Consider the following 15,940-nt stretch of genomic DNA (forward strand, 5'->3'; position numbering starts at 1 on the left):
ATCCCAACTCTACCACTTGCCTGCTGTGTGTAATCTTGTGAAACTCTAACTTCCCTGTGCCTCAGTTTCCTCATCTGTAAACTAGGGATTAAATAACTGTTTTCCCTTTCTTTTAAACAGTGAGCCCTGTGTGGGATAGGGACTACGCTGTTTCTACACTAACTCTTATTACAGTGCGTGGCACATAGTAAACACTTTACATTGCAAAGTCAAAACTTAAACATCACAATTATTATTATGGTTATTATTGCCATTATAATTATTGTTATTGTTAGCATTGCATGTTGGAATCCCATAAAACCAACCCTTTAACCAGAACCTTCTCCAAAAATAGCAGAACCGGAGATGGCTCTTCCCCTTGGAAAAGGCCAGCCTGAAAATAAATTCTTTACTTCTTCAATGTCTTGAAAGTCCTGGCAAAATCTTAAATGGGACAACTCATTTCCTCCATCTATTTAGTCCATGGTGAAATCCAGTGAATTTTTTTGGTATATGATCCTAAATTTGATGGCATTCTAGCATCTAAATGGTGGCTTGTTAGGGCAGATATGAGTGCTAATGGTATCAGTAAAAATGAATTAATATGATGTCTACAAACTAGTTGAGGCAGCAAGAGAGCTGACTTCCTTAAATCTTGTTTCTCCAAACAGATTTATAGGAACAGGCAGTAAGAATTTTTAAAAGCCATTCAAGGTCTTAGGGAGGCTTTCAGTTGAATTTGGATTTGCATTCTCATCCGTGACCAGATGATGGAATGATTAAAGCACTCGGCCGACATTCAAGACTAAGGAGGTGACTTGAGATGTTTCCTCTTTTGGATCAGTCAGTGGTATTAATTGAGCACTTACTCTGTGCAGAGCACTGTACTAACAGCTTGGGGGAGTGCAGTACTACAGTTTTGTCACATTTGAATCCTAACCACAGAGAGATTACAGTCTACAGAGGGAGGAAGACATTAAAATAGATTTAGGATATTATATCACAAATAGATATTCCAGTCTGCTTTTAACCCTGTTGAAAATTGGCCTGAAATAGCCCCAGGCATTATAATGAGCTCCTTAAATATAATTTCTCACCACCACCTCTCCCTTATTTTTCTCTCCTTCCTTTCTCACTTCCTCCAGGCATGCAGCAGCAGTTGGTTTAACACCTGTAATAACTTGTTCCAAGATAGAAGTTATATGGACCAAGTAAATACTATGTTTCAGCAAGAAAGTCATCAAACATATGCAAATAACCTTAAACAGTCACTCTGGCAGTGAACTGAGCTAAAACATACTGTCCCTCAGGAAGAAATATTAGCTAAAGTTCCAGACTTAATAGCACATTTTTCAACTTTATGCTGTGCTATTGCAGTTAACTATGCTAATAGCAATGCTATCATTATTACAAAAAAACCCAAAGAAAAAATTAAAATCAATGAATCCACAGCTAATTATTGCACATTTTAACTTGATATCTTAACCACGAGTGAGAGAAAAACAATCGAAACAAATGTTAGCATATTAGCTCCTGGAATCAATGAAAATGTTCAATTAAATTCTGCTCTTCTGTAAGTGATTTTAAATTTGATTTTATAATCCTTGATCATTGTAGTTCTTCAAGTGAATTTTCATTCAATCATTCAGTCGTATTTATTGAGCGCTTACTGTGTGCAGAGCACTGTACTAAGCACTTGGAATGTACAATTCCAATCACATATGGTGACTAGCTTAACAATGATGCCAAAATAAAAGTCAATGCAAATACATTTTCATTCTTCTTACACATTAACCTATTTATGTAGCAAATATTATCATTACCTATTTCAAACTTGTAACAATCAATCAATTTGGGAAAATTGATAATTTCACTGTGGCTTAGTTTTCCCCTTGTCTAAAGTCATAAGCTCTGCATGCCAACTTGGTACCCACAAGCTGTTGCTAGGATGTTGACTGTTTCCATGGCAATGGATGAACTCTTCAAATGCAGTAGCATTTAGAATTTTATAATTCTTTTTTTTTTCTTTCTCATTCCTTCCTCTTTCTGGTCCCTTCCCTTATCTATCTCTCTCCTCTCCAATCTTTACCATATGAAAATCTGTTTCTGCAACTCTTCAGCTACAGAGAGCCAAATCATGATTGTGCTTAATATGTTTGTATTGACTCTACTTACTGCTTGTTATCTCTGCATCAGTTTTCCAAAGTTGTTTTTTTTTGGGGGGGGGGGGGGGTGGACGTGGGGGTTTGTTGTTGTTTTTGTTGTACAGAATGCAAACATTCCACTGTGCCTCAAATATTATGCTGTCCAAAGTTAAACAAATCTGAAAATTTTCTATTGGAGATCCCTTTCAAAAAGAGCAACTCAGAATCCTTTTTCAACTTTTCTTCTTCCTTTAGCATCAAGAATCGAGCAGGAACAAGAACATAACACCGAATCACTGACTTCACCATAATCTGTGAACAACACTAGGTCCTAGCTCTTCTAACTGCTCTCTCCTCACCTTTTTTTTTTCCAAATTCTAAAGTTCTGGGAAACTTGGGTCTCTGTGGGCCTGTCTTTCTGTGGGATTGAAGAGACTGTGGTGTGACTGCCCCCTGTTGGGTCTAAAATTTCAACTGCATTGCTTCCACTGACAGCCCGGAAACTTCTCGTGGAGAAGCCTGAAGGGTCCTCACTCCCCATAAAGTCATAATTTTTAGGGGAAGGAATTGAAGGAGAGGCAGAAGATGCAGCCCTGAGTTGCTGCTGGTCACCTGGTTTGGCCAATTCATGGGCAAGTAGCCCAGATCTGGAGAAGAACTCTACAGGGTAGGGAACATATCACTTTACTGTTATAATGTATTCTCCCAAGTGCTTAGTACAGTGGCCTGCACAAAGTAAGCACTCAGTAAACGTGATTGATTGATAGTGGTGTACCTATCAGGATCGACTATGGCAAAGGTCAAAGGAAATGCAAGTTGAGAGGGAAATTAATCAAGGTAGGCAGTTCTTTCATCAGCTGGTAGTACAACCTTGTTCTGAAACACAAATCTCATGTCAATAGGGATGACATAGCCTAGTGGTTAAAGAATGGAAGTGGAAATCAAAAAACACCAGGTTCTAGTTCTGATTCTGGTCTGCCATGTGAGCAGGTCATTTAATCTCGCTGAACCTCAGTTTCCTAACCTGATTTACTTATACCTAAACCTAGGGCTTAGAACACTCCTTGACAAATAGTAAGCACTCAACAAATACAATGATGATAATCATTAATAATAATACCACCAATAATAATTCGCTCTCACGGCTTCAACTACCATCTCTACGCAGCTGACACACAGATCTACATCTCTGCCCCTGTCCTCTCCCCCTCCCTTCAGGCTCGCATCTCCTCCTGCCTCCAGGACGTCTCCACCTGGATGTCGGCCCGCCACCTAAAACTCAACATGAGCAAGACTGAGCTCCACATCTTCCCTCCCAAGCCCTGTCCTCTGCCAGACTTCCCTATCACCGTGGATGGTACAACCATCCTTCCCGTCTCTCAGGCCTGCAACTTCGGTGTCATCTTTGACTCATCTCTCTTGTTCACCCCACACATCCGTTCCGTCACCAAGACCTGCCAGTCTCACCTTTATAACATCGCCAAGATCCGCCCTTTCCTCTTCACCCAAATGGCTACCTTACTGCTACAGGCTCTCGTAATATCCCGGCTAGACTACTGTGTCAGCCTTCTCTCTGATCTCCCTTCCTTCTCTCTCGCCCCGCTCCAGTCTATTCTTCACTCTGCTGCCCAACTCAACTTCCTGCAGAAACATTCCGGGCATGTCACTCCCCTTCTTAAACACCTCCAGTGGCTGCCTAGAAACCTCCACAGAAAACAAAAACTTCTCACTCTAGGCTTCAAGGCTCTCCATCACCTCGCCCCTTCCTACCTCTCCTCCCTTCTCTCTTTCTACTGCCCACCCCGCACGCTCCGCTCCTCTGCCACCCACCTCCTCACCATCCCTCGGTCTTGCCTATCCCGCCGTCGACCCCTGGGCCACGTCCTCCTGCGGTCCTGGAATGCCCTCCCTCCTCACCTCCGAAAATCTAATTCTCTTCCCCTCTTCAAATCCCTACTTAAAGCTCACCTCCTCCAAGAGGCCTTCCCAGACTGAGTTCCCCCCTTTTCCCTCTGCTCCCTCTACTCCCCCCTTCACCTCTCTGCAGCTAAGCCCTCTTCTCCCCCCTTTCCCTCTGCTCCTTCCCCTCTCCCGTCGCATCCCCTCAGCACTGTACTCGTCCACTCAACTGTATATATCTTCATCACACTATTGATTTTGTTTAATGAGATGTACATCACCCTGATTCTATTTGCTTGCCATTGTTTTAATGAGATGTTCTTCCCCTTGACTCTGTTGATTGCCATTGTTCTTGTCTGCCTGTCTCCCCCAATTAGACTGTAAGCCTGTCAAAGGGCAGGGACTGTCTCTATCTGTTGCCGATTTGTACATTCCAAGCACTTAGTACAGTGCTCTGCACATAGTAAGCGCTCAATAAATACGATTGAATGAATGAATGAATAATACCTAGCTTCCCTACTCCTAGAAGATGAGTCCCATATGGAGGAGTAACTGTATCTGGACTAATTATCTCATATACTCCAGGACTTACCACAGTGCTTAACCCACTGGCATTTAATATTTTTTTTAATTCCAACTGCATTGCCTTGTGATTTTGATTAAAAATCTCTCCCAGTGCATGACATGTATAAACATACTTTACTACACTCATCCTCAATCACCAACAATTGTTGTGTTGATTGACGGGGATCCCAAGTAAGCAAAGCAAGAAGTGGGGTGTGTACTGAACTTCTAAAGGGAGCAGCTACCACAATACAGTTGGTTAATACTGCTTCAGACAATTTAGGGTTCAAGGTACCACTTCTTAAACTTTGACCATACTCCCTCTCTTCAGTGTCAGAGCCGGAACGAATCATAGGAAAGCCGCAGCGGCATGGTCTAGTGGAAAGAGCCCAGGCCTAAAAGTCAAAGGATCTGGGTTCTAACCCTGCCTTTGCCACTTGCTGCTGTGTGACCTTGGGGAAATCATTCAACTTCTCTGTGGCTCAGTTTCCTAATCTGTAAAATTGGGATTAAATCCTACTCTCTCCTGTTCAGACTGAGAGCCCCATATGGGACACTTTCCCATCCTTCCCTGCAGTATCCTCAGAGAAGATCTCCTCCCTTTTCACAGGTGCCACCCCTTCCACCTGGGCCTCGGACCCCATTCCCTCTCACCTTCTTAAAACCATCGCCCCTGCCCTCCTCCCTTCCTTAACTTCTATTTTTAACCACTCAATCTCCAAGGGCTCCTTCCCCTCTGCCTTCAAACATGCCCATGTCTCCCCCATCCTAAAAAAACCCGCTCTTGACCCCACTTCCCCCTCCAGTTATCGCCCTATCTCCCTACTACCCTTCCTTTCCAAAATCCTAGAACGAGTCGTCTACAATCGATGCTTAGAATTCCTTAACTCCCATTCTCTCCTAGACCCCCTCCAATCTGGCTTCCGTCCCCTCCACTCTACCGAGACTGCTCTTGCCAAATCCAATGGCTCCTACTCCATTCTAATCCTCCTTGACCTCTCTGCTGCCTTTGACACTGTCGACCATCCCCTCCTCCTCCATACCTTATCTCACCTTGGCTTCACGGACTCTGTCCTCTCCTGGTTCTCCTCTTACCTCTCTGGCCGGTCATTCTCGGTCTCCTTCGCTGGAGCCTCCTCCCCCTCCCATCCTTTAACTGTTGGAGTTCCTCAAGGGTCAGTTCTTGGCCCTCTTCTGTTCTCCATTTACACTCACTCCCTCGGTGAACTCATTCGCTCTCACGGCTTTGACTACCATCTCTACGCAGATGACACGCAGATCTACATCTCCGCCCCTGTCCTCTCCCCCTCCCTTCAGGCTCGCATCTCCTCCTGCCTCCAGGACATCTCCACCTGGATGTCGGCCCGCCACCTAAAACTCAACATGAGCGAGACTGAGCTCCTCATCTTCCCTCCCAAACCCGGTCCTCTCCCAGACTTCTCTATCACCGTGGATGGCACGACCATCCTTCCCGTCTCTCGGGCCCGCAATCTCGGTGTCATCCTTGACTCGTCTCTCTCGTTCACCCCACACATCCTATCCGTTACCAAGACCTGCCGGTTTCACCTCTACAATATCGCCAAGATCCGCCCTTTCCTCTCCACCCAAACGGCTACCTTACTGTTACGGGCTCTCGTTATATCCCGGCTAGACTACTGTGTCAGCCTTCTCTCTGACCTCCCTTCCTCCTCTCTCACCCCACTCCAGTCTATTCTTCACTCCGCTGCCCGGCTCATCTTCCTGCAGAAATGATCTGGGCATGTCACTCCCCTTCTTAAACAACTCCAGTGGTTGCCTATCGACCTCCGCTCCAAACAAAAACTCCTCACTCTAGGCTTCAAGGCTCTCCATCACCTTGCCCCTTCCTACCTCTCCTCCCTTCTCTCTTTCTACCGCCCACCCCGCACGCTCCGCTCCTCCGCCGCCCACCTCCTCACCATCCCTCAGTCTCGCCTATCCCGCCGTCGACCCCTGGGTCACGTCCTCCCGCGGTCCTGGAACGCCCTCCCTCCTCACCTCCGCCAAACTGATTCTCTTTCCCTCTTCAAAACCCTACTTAAAACTCACCTTCTCCAAGAGGCGTTCCCAGACTGAGCTCCTCTTCTCCCTCTACTCCCTCTGCCATCCCCCCTTTACCTCTCCGCAGCTAAACCCTCGTTTTCCCCTTTTCCCTCTGCTCCTCCACCTCTCCCTTCCCATCCCCACAGCACTGTACTCGTCCGCTCAACTGTATATATTTTTGTTACCCTATTTATTTTGTTAATGAATTGTACATCGCCTTGATTCTATTTAGTTGCCATTGTTTTTACGAGATGTTCTTCCCCTTGACTCTGTTTATTGCCATTGTTCTTGTCTGTCCGTCTCCCCCGATTAGACTGTAAGCCCGTCAAACAGCAGGGACTGTCTCTATCTGTTGCCGACTTGTTCATCCCAAGCGCTTAGTACAGTGCTCTGCACATAGTAAGCGCTCAATAAATACTATTGAATGACAAGGACTGTGTCCAACCTATCTAGCATCATTTTACTACAAACCCTTCAATCTATGTTTCCACACTCCTCAGGAACCTCCAATGGTTGTCCATCCACCTCTGCATCAAACAAAAACTCCTAATCCTAGGCTTTGAAGCACTCAATCACCTTGCCCTCTCCTACTTTACTTCACTGCTTTCCTCCTGCAACCCAGCTTGCAAAGTTTGCTCGTCTAATGCCAACCTATTTACTGGACCTGATTCTCATCTATCTGGCTGCAGACCTCTTGCCTACGCCCTGTCTCTGGCCTGAAACACCCTCCCTTTTCATATTCAACAGACAATTACTCTTCCCACCTTCAAAGTCTTACTGAAGGCACATCTCCTCCAAGAGGCCTTTCCTGACTAAGCCCTCATTTCTTTTTCTCCCACTCTCTTCTGGATCACCCTTGCACTTGGATTTGCACCCTTTCTTCACCCATCCCTCAGCTCCACAGCACTTACGTACATTAGCGTAATTTATTTATTTATATCAATGGCTGTTTCCCCTTCTGTAGTGTAAACTCGCTGTGGACAGGGAGCGTGTCTACCAACTCTGCTATATTGTACTCTCCCAAGTGCTTAGGATAAGTTCTTTGCACACAGTAAACATTCAATAAATGTGACTGATTTATTTATTCATTGACTGATTGATCTACCCCATACTTAGTACAATGCTTGGCCCAAAGTTAGCGCTTAAAAAAATACCATAAAAAAAGAAGCAATGGCTCGTGAGTCCCAGGAGTGGTCACCCACCCTCCTTAAAGATGGCAGGAGTGGCAGAACATGCCATGTAACCATGGAAAGAGTGAAGCTGATGGGGCAGACATCAAAACCTCATCCTGTGACCAGAATGGCAGCTAGTATGGCCTGGGAAACTATTTTCTGTGTGTAGGCCAGGGTTTCCTGTGTTTTCTGCAAGGAAATAAGCTCTCCTCAAGCTCAGTGACAGCCTGTCACTGACTGTAAAGAGCTATGAATCAGTGGTAGGAGAGTTTGCGTATACTGATGAACTTAGAGCTATTGCCATATAGGGCTATCCATAATGGAAAGGTCTAAGCAGAAGTGTTAGACAAAGTCAATTCACCTGTGCTGCACAGCAACAGCATAAGAAAGAATCAAAAGTGGATGTTCTAGTGATCAAAACGTTGACCAAAGAACAATGACAGAGACTTAAGTTTTTACTCTGTGGAAGAAGGTATTAGTAAACCACTTCTCTATCTATTCCAAGCAAAATCTATGGATGCATATACCAGAATGACTTTATGACAGAGGATGGGATATTCTAAAGAGGCTGTGTCCATGGAGTCACAATGGATTTTGGAAACGACTTCAGCAGCATTTGAAGAAAATACATATAGCTCTACGATGGGACAAATAACTTTCCTTGCAATTGACTTGAGTCTTAAATTTTCAAGCAAGGCTTTTTGCCTGAGGTATGAAATACATAATTTTCATAGATTCTGGACTTGGGCCAAATCAAATGAGAACATAATAAGACAACTAGTGACTATAAACAAATGTGAGACCAATGCCTCCGTCACTTACACTGACAATTTTATGTTTTCTTAGGACTCTAAAATAGTATTAGGAAATCATCATTGGGTATTATGGAGTGGTACTAGTTGCTGCTTCCCAGGTGACTAATTGGAGGATTTCCATTCTCGGGGCAGTGACCCTGAGCAAGATATTATCCAGAATAATAAATATATTTCTGCTTCTGGAGTCAAGGTAATATGCAGAATTAATGGTAACTTTCAATTTAACAACATTAAACACAGTGTTTCAATCTTAATGAAATGACTGATGTTGGCAACATGACCTAGTGGATAAAGCACTGGCCTGGGAGTCAGAAGGACCTGGTTGCTAATCTCAGATCTGGTTCTAATCTCAGCTCTGCCACTTGTCTGCTCAGTTACCTTGGGCAAGTCACTTCACTTCTCTGTGCCTCAGTTACCTCATCTTTAAAATGGGTTTGAGACTGTGACCCTCATGTGGGATAGGGACTGTGTCCAACCTGATTAACTTGCATCTATCCCAGTGCTTAGTATAGTTCCTGGAACATAGTAAATGTATAACAGAATCCATTAAAAATAAAAAAATCAGAGTCTGATCCAGGGGCTCTGATATCTGCCTTGGCAAATCACCTAACTTCTCTGGCCCTCAGTTTCCTTATCTGTAAAATGGGAATCAAATAGTTGTTCTTCCTCCTAATTAGACTGTGAGCCACATGAGGGTCTGGGCCTGTGTCCAACCTGATTAACTTGTATCTACTCCAGTGCTTAATACAGGATTTGGTACATAGTAAGTGCTTAGCAAACAACATAATTATTATGCTATACTCAACCCCATATTTTTAAACATGGAAGTTTAGGGAAAACAAAGGATTAAATCAATGAGCTACAAATAGTGGAAAAAGTTGGTTCAGGGAAAGCTATGTATTTTACCACTCTATTATTAAATGTCCCTACCTGTTTCTGTGTAATGTTGCAGTAGGAACTGAATGTGCTGAAAGACAAATGGAAATTACACAAAAAATTAAAAAGTGAAAGTACAGTGCTCTGCAAACTGTAAGTGCTCAATAAATATGATTGAATTAATGAATGAAAAGTCTCCTGAAGAATCAATGCAGCAGACTTGTTGGAGAGTATATAAAAAGATAAATACCAGGGCAAATTGGCCATTTTCTCAGGATTAAAATGCTAAAGGCTCAAGGGGTGGGAGAGAGAAAATAACTGACTTTTGGACTTTTTAATCAAGCTGATCTATTTGATTTCAACAAACAACTTTCCCAAACTCTAGTTGCTAGTTTTCTTTCATGTGATTGATAGGGGCCATTTCCACTTGGGTCATGAAGAAACACATGTGTTCCATGTGTGACACCACATTACGGTACTCATCCCACCCTTTTCAAATTAGGAAAGGATGGAGAGTTCACAAGCTTGGGAGTCAGAAGGACCTGGGTTCTAATCCCAGTTCTGCCACTTCTCTGCTGTGTGACCTTGGGTAAGTCACTTCACTTCTCTGGACCTCAGTGACCTCATCTTTAAAATGGGGATTGAGTGTGAGCCCTATGTGGGACAGGGACTGTGTCCGACCTGATTAGCTTCTGTCTACCCTAGCACTCAGAACAGTGCCTGGCACATAGTAAGCACTTAACAAATACTATTTTAAAAATGTATATTAAAGACATCCCCTTCATCAAGCATTATTCCCCTTGGCATCACCAGCAAGAAGGACCAGGTCACAGTTCCAGGGCACTGAACAACATATGGTTTATGCCCTCACACAGCCAAATACCAAGATGCTGGTGTGAACTGGGTGGCTTTGCTAGACAAGCACTCCCCCACCACTCAACATCCTCCATTCAATCAATCAATCAATCAAACAAACAATTAATGGTAGCTATTGAGCACTCTGTATACATAGCACTATACCAAGCCCTTGGGAAAGCACATTACAATGGACTTGGTAGATGCAGTTCCATTATCGGCGCAGCAGAAATCATTTCTGCTGGAAGCGCAGTGCTTTGCATATAGCAAGCACTCAATAAATGTCGTTGATTGATTGAAATGATTGCTCCTCGGATTTCCATATGGTGAACTCACCAGGGGTTACACCCCTGATGAGCCACTTCCCTGTTGCCACGTTTCCAGACTTTGGCTTTCCTGTCACCACTCTTCATACCTCAAAATTGCCTCCCTGTCTCGCAGATGCTAACAGTTATCCAAATTTTCTGGGCAGGAAGGGAAGTGACCAGGAGCTACTTCAAAGGAGGGTCTGCTGATAACCAAAGAGTCTGCAGACAGAGAGGTTGGGGGTGTGCCCAAGGACCACCACACAACTATAAGCATGGATTCTGTCAATCATGAATAAGAAAAACTGCAAACAAAACCCTTATGATGCCGAGGGGCTATCAATCAATCAGTGATATTTATAAAGCGTTTAGTGTGTGCAGAGCACCGTACTAAGCACTGGGGGGAGTTAGATACAACAGATTTGGTAGACAAGTACCCTGCCCACAGTGAACTTCCAAACTAGAATGTAAGGAACTATTGTATACCAACTTCACCATCTGACATGAGGGTAGTTCTTAGCCACACTCTTCAATGTTGCCACAGTGGTAGTGTGTATGGAGTCAGAAAACTTCTTGAGTCATGAGTAAAAGTCTTTAGTTTGGCACTGTGGACCACTCTCTTCTCCTGGAAACTTTATCCAACCTTGACTTCACTGACTATGTCCTCTCCTGGTTCTCTTCCTATCTCTCTGGCCAGTCATTCTCAATCTCCTTTATGGGCTTCTCCTCTGCCTCTCACCCACTAATTGTGGGGGACCCTCAAGGTTCAGTTCTGGGTCCTCTTTTATTCTCCATCTAATCTTACTCCCTTGGAGGACTCATTCACTCCCATGGCTTCAACTACCAACGCTATGCAGATGATACCCAAATCTACGTCTCCTCCTCTGATCTCTCTCCCTCTCTCCAGGATCACATCTACTCCTGCCTTCAAGAGATCTCTACTTGGATGTCCTCCCATCACCTCAAACCTAACCTGTCCAATATGTCATTTTCACCCAAACCCTGTCCTCTCCCTGACTTTTCCCTCACTGTGGATGACACCATCTTATCCTTCTCACAAGCCCATAACCTTGGTGTCATCCTTCACTCTTCTCTATCATTCAACCCACATATTCAAACTGTCACCAGATCCTGTCAGTCCCATCTTCACAACATCGCTAAAATCTGCCCTTTCCTCTCCATCCAAAATACTACCACGCTGATACAATCACTCACCCTATCCTGCCTAGATTACTGCAGCAGCCTCCTTGCTGACCTCCCAACCTTCTGCCTCTCCCCACTCTAGTCCATGCTTCACTCTGCTGACTGAATCATCTTTCTACAAAACATTCAGGATGTGTCAACCCCCTCTTCAAAAATCTCCAGTGGTTTCCCATCCACCTCCATATCTACCAAAATCTCCTCACCATTGACTTTAAAGCACTCCATCATCTTGACCCCTCCTACCTCACCTCGCTTCTCTCCTTCTTCAACCCAACTCTCACAATTCACAGCTCTAGTGCTAACCTTCTCATTGTGCCCTGATTTCACCTGTCTCGCTACAGACCCCTTGCCAATGTCCTACCTCTGTCATGGAAAGCTCTCCCTTCTTAAAATCCGACAGACAATTACTCTCCCCCTCTTCAAAGCCTGTTGAATACACATCTCCTTCAAAAGGCCTTTCCAGACTAAGCCCCACTTTTCCTCATCTCCCACTCCCTTCTGCATCACCCTAACTTGCTCCCTTTGCTCTTCCCCCCATGCCAGCCCCACAGCACTTATGTATGTATCTGTAATTTTATTCATTTGTACTGTCTTTCCCCCTCTAGACTGTGAGCTCATTGTGGGCAGGGATTGTCATGGTTTATTGTTGCATTGTTCTTTCCCAAGCCCTTAGTACAGTGCTCTCCACACAGTAAATGCTTAATAAATATGATTGAATGAATGATCAGTAGTCAGCCCATTCCTGGAACTCATTCGCTCTCATGGCTTCAACTATCATCTCTATGCAGATGATACACAGATCTACATCTCTGCCCCGTCCTCTCCCCCTCCCTTCAGGCTCGTATCTCCTCCTGCCTCCAAGACGTCTCTACCTGGATGTCTGCCTGCCACCTAAAACTCAATATGGCCAAAACTGAGCTCCTCATCTTCCCTCCCAAGCCCTGTCCTCTTCCTGACTTCCCTATCACAGTGGATGGCACCACCATCCTTCCCGTCTCTCAAGCCCGCAACCTCGGTGTCATCTTTGCCTCGGCTCTCTCATTAACCCCACACATCCAATCCATCACCAAAATCTGCCCTTCTCACCTTTATAATATCTCCAAGATCCGCCCTTTCCTCTCCACCCAAACGTTTATCTTACTGGTACACACTCTCATAATATCCCGGATGGATTATTGTGTCAGCCTTCTCTCTGATCTCCCTTCCTCCTGTCTCTCCCCACTCCAGTCTATTCTTCATTCTGCTGCCCAGCTCATCTTCCTGCAGAAACGCTCTGGGCATGTCACTCCCCTTCTTAAAAACCTCCAGCGGTTGCCTATAAACTTCCGCACAAAACAGAAACTTCTCACTCTAGGCTTCAAGGCTCTCCATCACCTTGCCCCCGCCTACCTCTCCTCCCTTCTCTCTTTCTACTGCCCACCCTATAGGCTCCGATCCTCTGCCACCCACTTCCTCGCCGTCCCCCATTCTCACCTATCCCGCCGTCGACCCCGCCCACGTCCTCCCGCTGTCCTGGAATGCCCTCCCTCCTCACTCCGCCAAACTAATTCTCTTCCCCTCTTCAAAACCCTACTTAGAGCTCACCTCCTCCAAGAGGCCTTCCCAGACTGAGCTTCCCCTTTTCCCTCTGCTCCCTCTCTACTCCCCCTTCACCTCCCCTCTGCTAAGCCCTCTTTCCCCCCTTTCCCTATGCTCCTCTCCCTCTCCCTTCCCCTCCGCACTGTACTCGTCCGCTCAACTGAATATATTTTCATTACCCTATTTATTTTGTTAATGAGATGTACATCACCTTGATTCTATTTATTGCTATTGTTTTAATGAGATGTTCATCCCCTTGATTCTATTTATTGCTACTGTTTTTGTCTGTCTCCCCCGATTATACTGTAAGCCCGTCAATGGGCAGGGACTGTCTCTATCTGTTGCCGATTTGTACATTCCAAGCGCTTAGTACTGAGCTCTGCACATAGTAAGCGCTCAATAAATACTATTGAATGAATGAACTCTTCACCTTTCACATCCCACCATTAGTCATGCATGTAATTCTTGGCTTGAGCTGCCTGCCTCCTCTCAGGTTTCTGAAGATCTCTGTTTTACTAAGATGAGAAAGAATCATGAGTTACCATTGATGCAGCTCCTATTTTGTTGCAGGGGGTAAAGAGTAATAGAAGAGCTCAGCGAGACTTCATTATCCATTTGGCCAGTTACTCTCTGAATTTGATTTGTTTAGTTCTAGTGTTTATTTTGTTATTCTGACACTTAAAGGTCTGTTCTATGCATCATATCTAACAATGACATGCCTAATGGATGTTCCTACCAATAACCGTTTTCTTCAAATCCTAAAATAACAGGAAAATCTATTCTTGTGGTCCTATTAGCATCTTTCCAAACTTGCTCTAAGTGATTTCCATATAATTTCTCCTCATTTTCCTCCACAGATCCATGATCTATCCTCATGTGGCTGGCAGCACCTGCCTCATTTATGTTCTTTAGTTTTCTGACAAGCTGCACCCTGAAATCTCCTGGCACATAGATGAAGCTAGTATTCTACCAAACAGAAATCCAAGATAATTTAATTGACTGATCACTGAGAACTACAAAATGGAAGCAGTCTACTGGTGATTTGAACTATTATCTGGATTACTGTCTTAGAAGAAAGATCCCTTCTAGTTTGTAAGCTCCCTGATGGCATGTATCCCCATTTTAGACACCCAGAAATGGATTATAAAACTAGTTTGCAAGGTTCTTGAGGGCAGGGACCACATCTACTAATCCTACTGCACTCCTGGAAGAACAGTGCTCTGCACACAGTAAGCTCTAAGCACACAATCAGCTCTAAGGCACTGACTGATTGAGTGATTGAAATTAGGAGGGAGATAACATGGCTTGATGATGATGGTCTCATTATAATGATGGATGATACTTGGCTTTGTGACATCAGATCCAAGAACCAGTACGAAGTAGCCGGTCATAGTGGTCTTTCACTCTCACTGTCTCGTTCCTGCTATAGTTGAAAGAGCTCAGGCCTGGAAGTCAGGAGATCTGTGTTTGAATCCCAGCTCTGACACATTCTTCTGTTTAACCTAGGCAAGTCCCTTAATCAGTCAAGCATTTAACAGTATTTTTGAGTGCCTACTGGGAGCAAAACATTGCACTAAATGCTAGGGATATTACAATAAAATGAGTAGGAATAATGCCTGCACTCAAGGAGATTACAATCTAGTTTACAATCAGTTTCCTCATCTGTAAAATAGGCATGTACTCTCCTTTCATCTTAGATTATGAATCATTCTGTGACTGAGCTGATTAACTGCATCTATCCCAATGAATAGCACAGTGCTTTGTGCAAAGTAAGCACTTATAAACATTAACTAAAAAAGACTTGAACATCCTTATCCAAAACAGGTCATTTCACCAACAGAGGGAAAATATGTTCCAATGGCAACATCCCAACCAACTGGCTGATTCTATCCAAACTACCGTTATGTCCAACAAAAGTTAAAATCTTATATAGCAGCAATGCACAAATGAATACCTGCCTCAAATTTATTAGCATACTTCTAAGAGTCAGTATGTGTGAAAACAAAATGAAGGATTGTTTATGTAATACAGTCCATAACAATTTTACACTTGAAGCCCTCTGCAGCTCTTCCAGTCCAAATTATTGCTCTCCCTGGTACTTCAGCACTTCAGAGTCCCAAAAGAAAGATGGTTCCTATTGAAAATCACATGGAAGAAGATGAATATGAAACAGTCATTAATGAAATGCAGTGGAGCGACATGTTTCCTTCATCAAGACTCCCCTTTCAGCTCAAAGGGGATGTCACTGGAAACAAACTGTCAACTAGAAATTTGGGATTTCTTGGAAATTTCATCTCCTTTTCTATGGCTTCCCAGCATTCCCTCAAATTCCTCTTAGATTTGGTTTACCATACCACACAATATGGTGTGAGTTTTTCAGTTACAAAAATTGGAAACAGAGAAAGTGTTGTCCTGAGAGTTTCCTGCAATTCGACTCAGTATGCATTAACTTCTGCCACTATTATAATACTGGCTATAGAAAGGGGGGA

General features: G+C 44.1%; 1 long non-coding RNA gene across 1 annotated transcript in view; it reads right to left on the bottom strand.

Annotated features, from left to right (window-relative positions):
* Positions 1-15,389: 15,389 nt before the first annotated feature.
* LOC114805837 overlaps positions 15,390-15,940 on the bottom strand; it is a 31,038-nt gene continuing 30,487 nt past the window's right edge. The window contains exon 3 of the long non-coding RNA XR_003753877.2: positions 15,390-15,585. This is a non-coding gene — a long non-coding RNA (uncharacterized LOC114805837). The remainder of the gene's footprint in view (positions 15,586-15,940) is intronic.

Source organism: Ornithorhynchus anatinus, chromosome 2, assembly GCF_004115215.2.
Source record: "Ornithorhynchus anatinus isolate Pmale09 chromosome 2, mOrnAna1.pri.v4, whole genome shotgun sequence".
NCBI lineage: Eukaryota > Metazoa > Chordata > Mammalia > Monotremata > Ornithorhynchidae > Ornithorhynchus > Ornithorhynchus anatinus.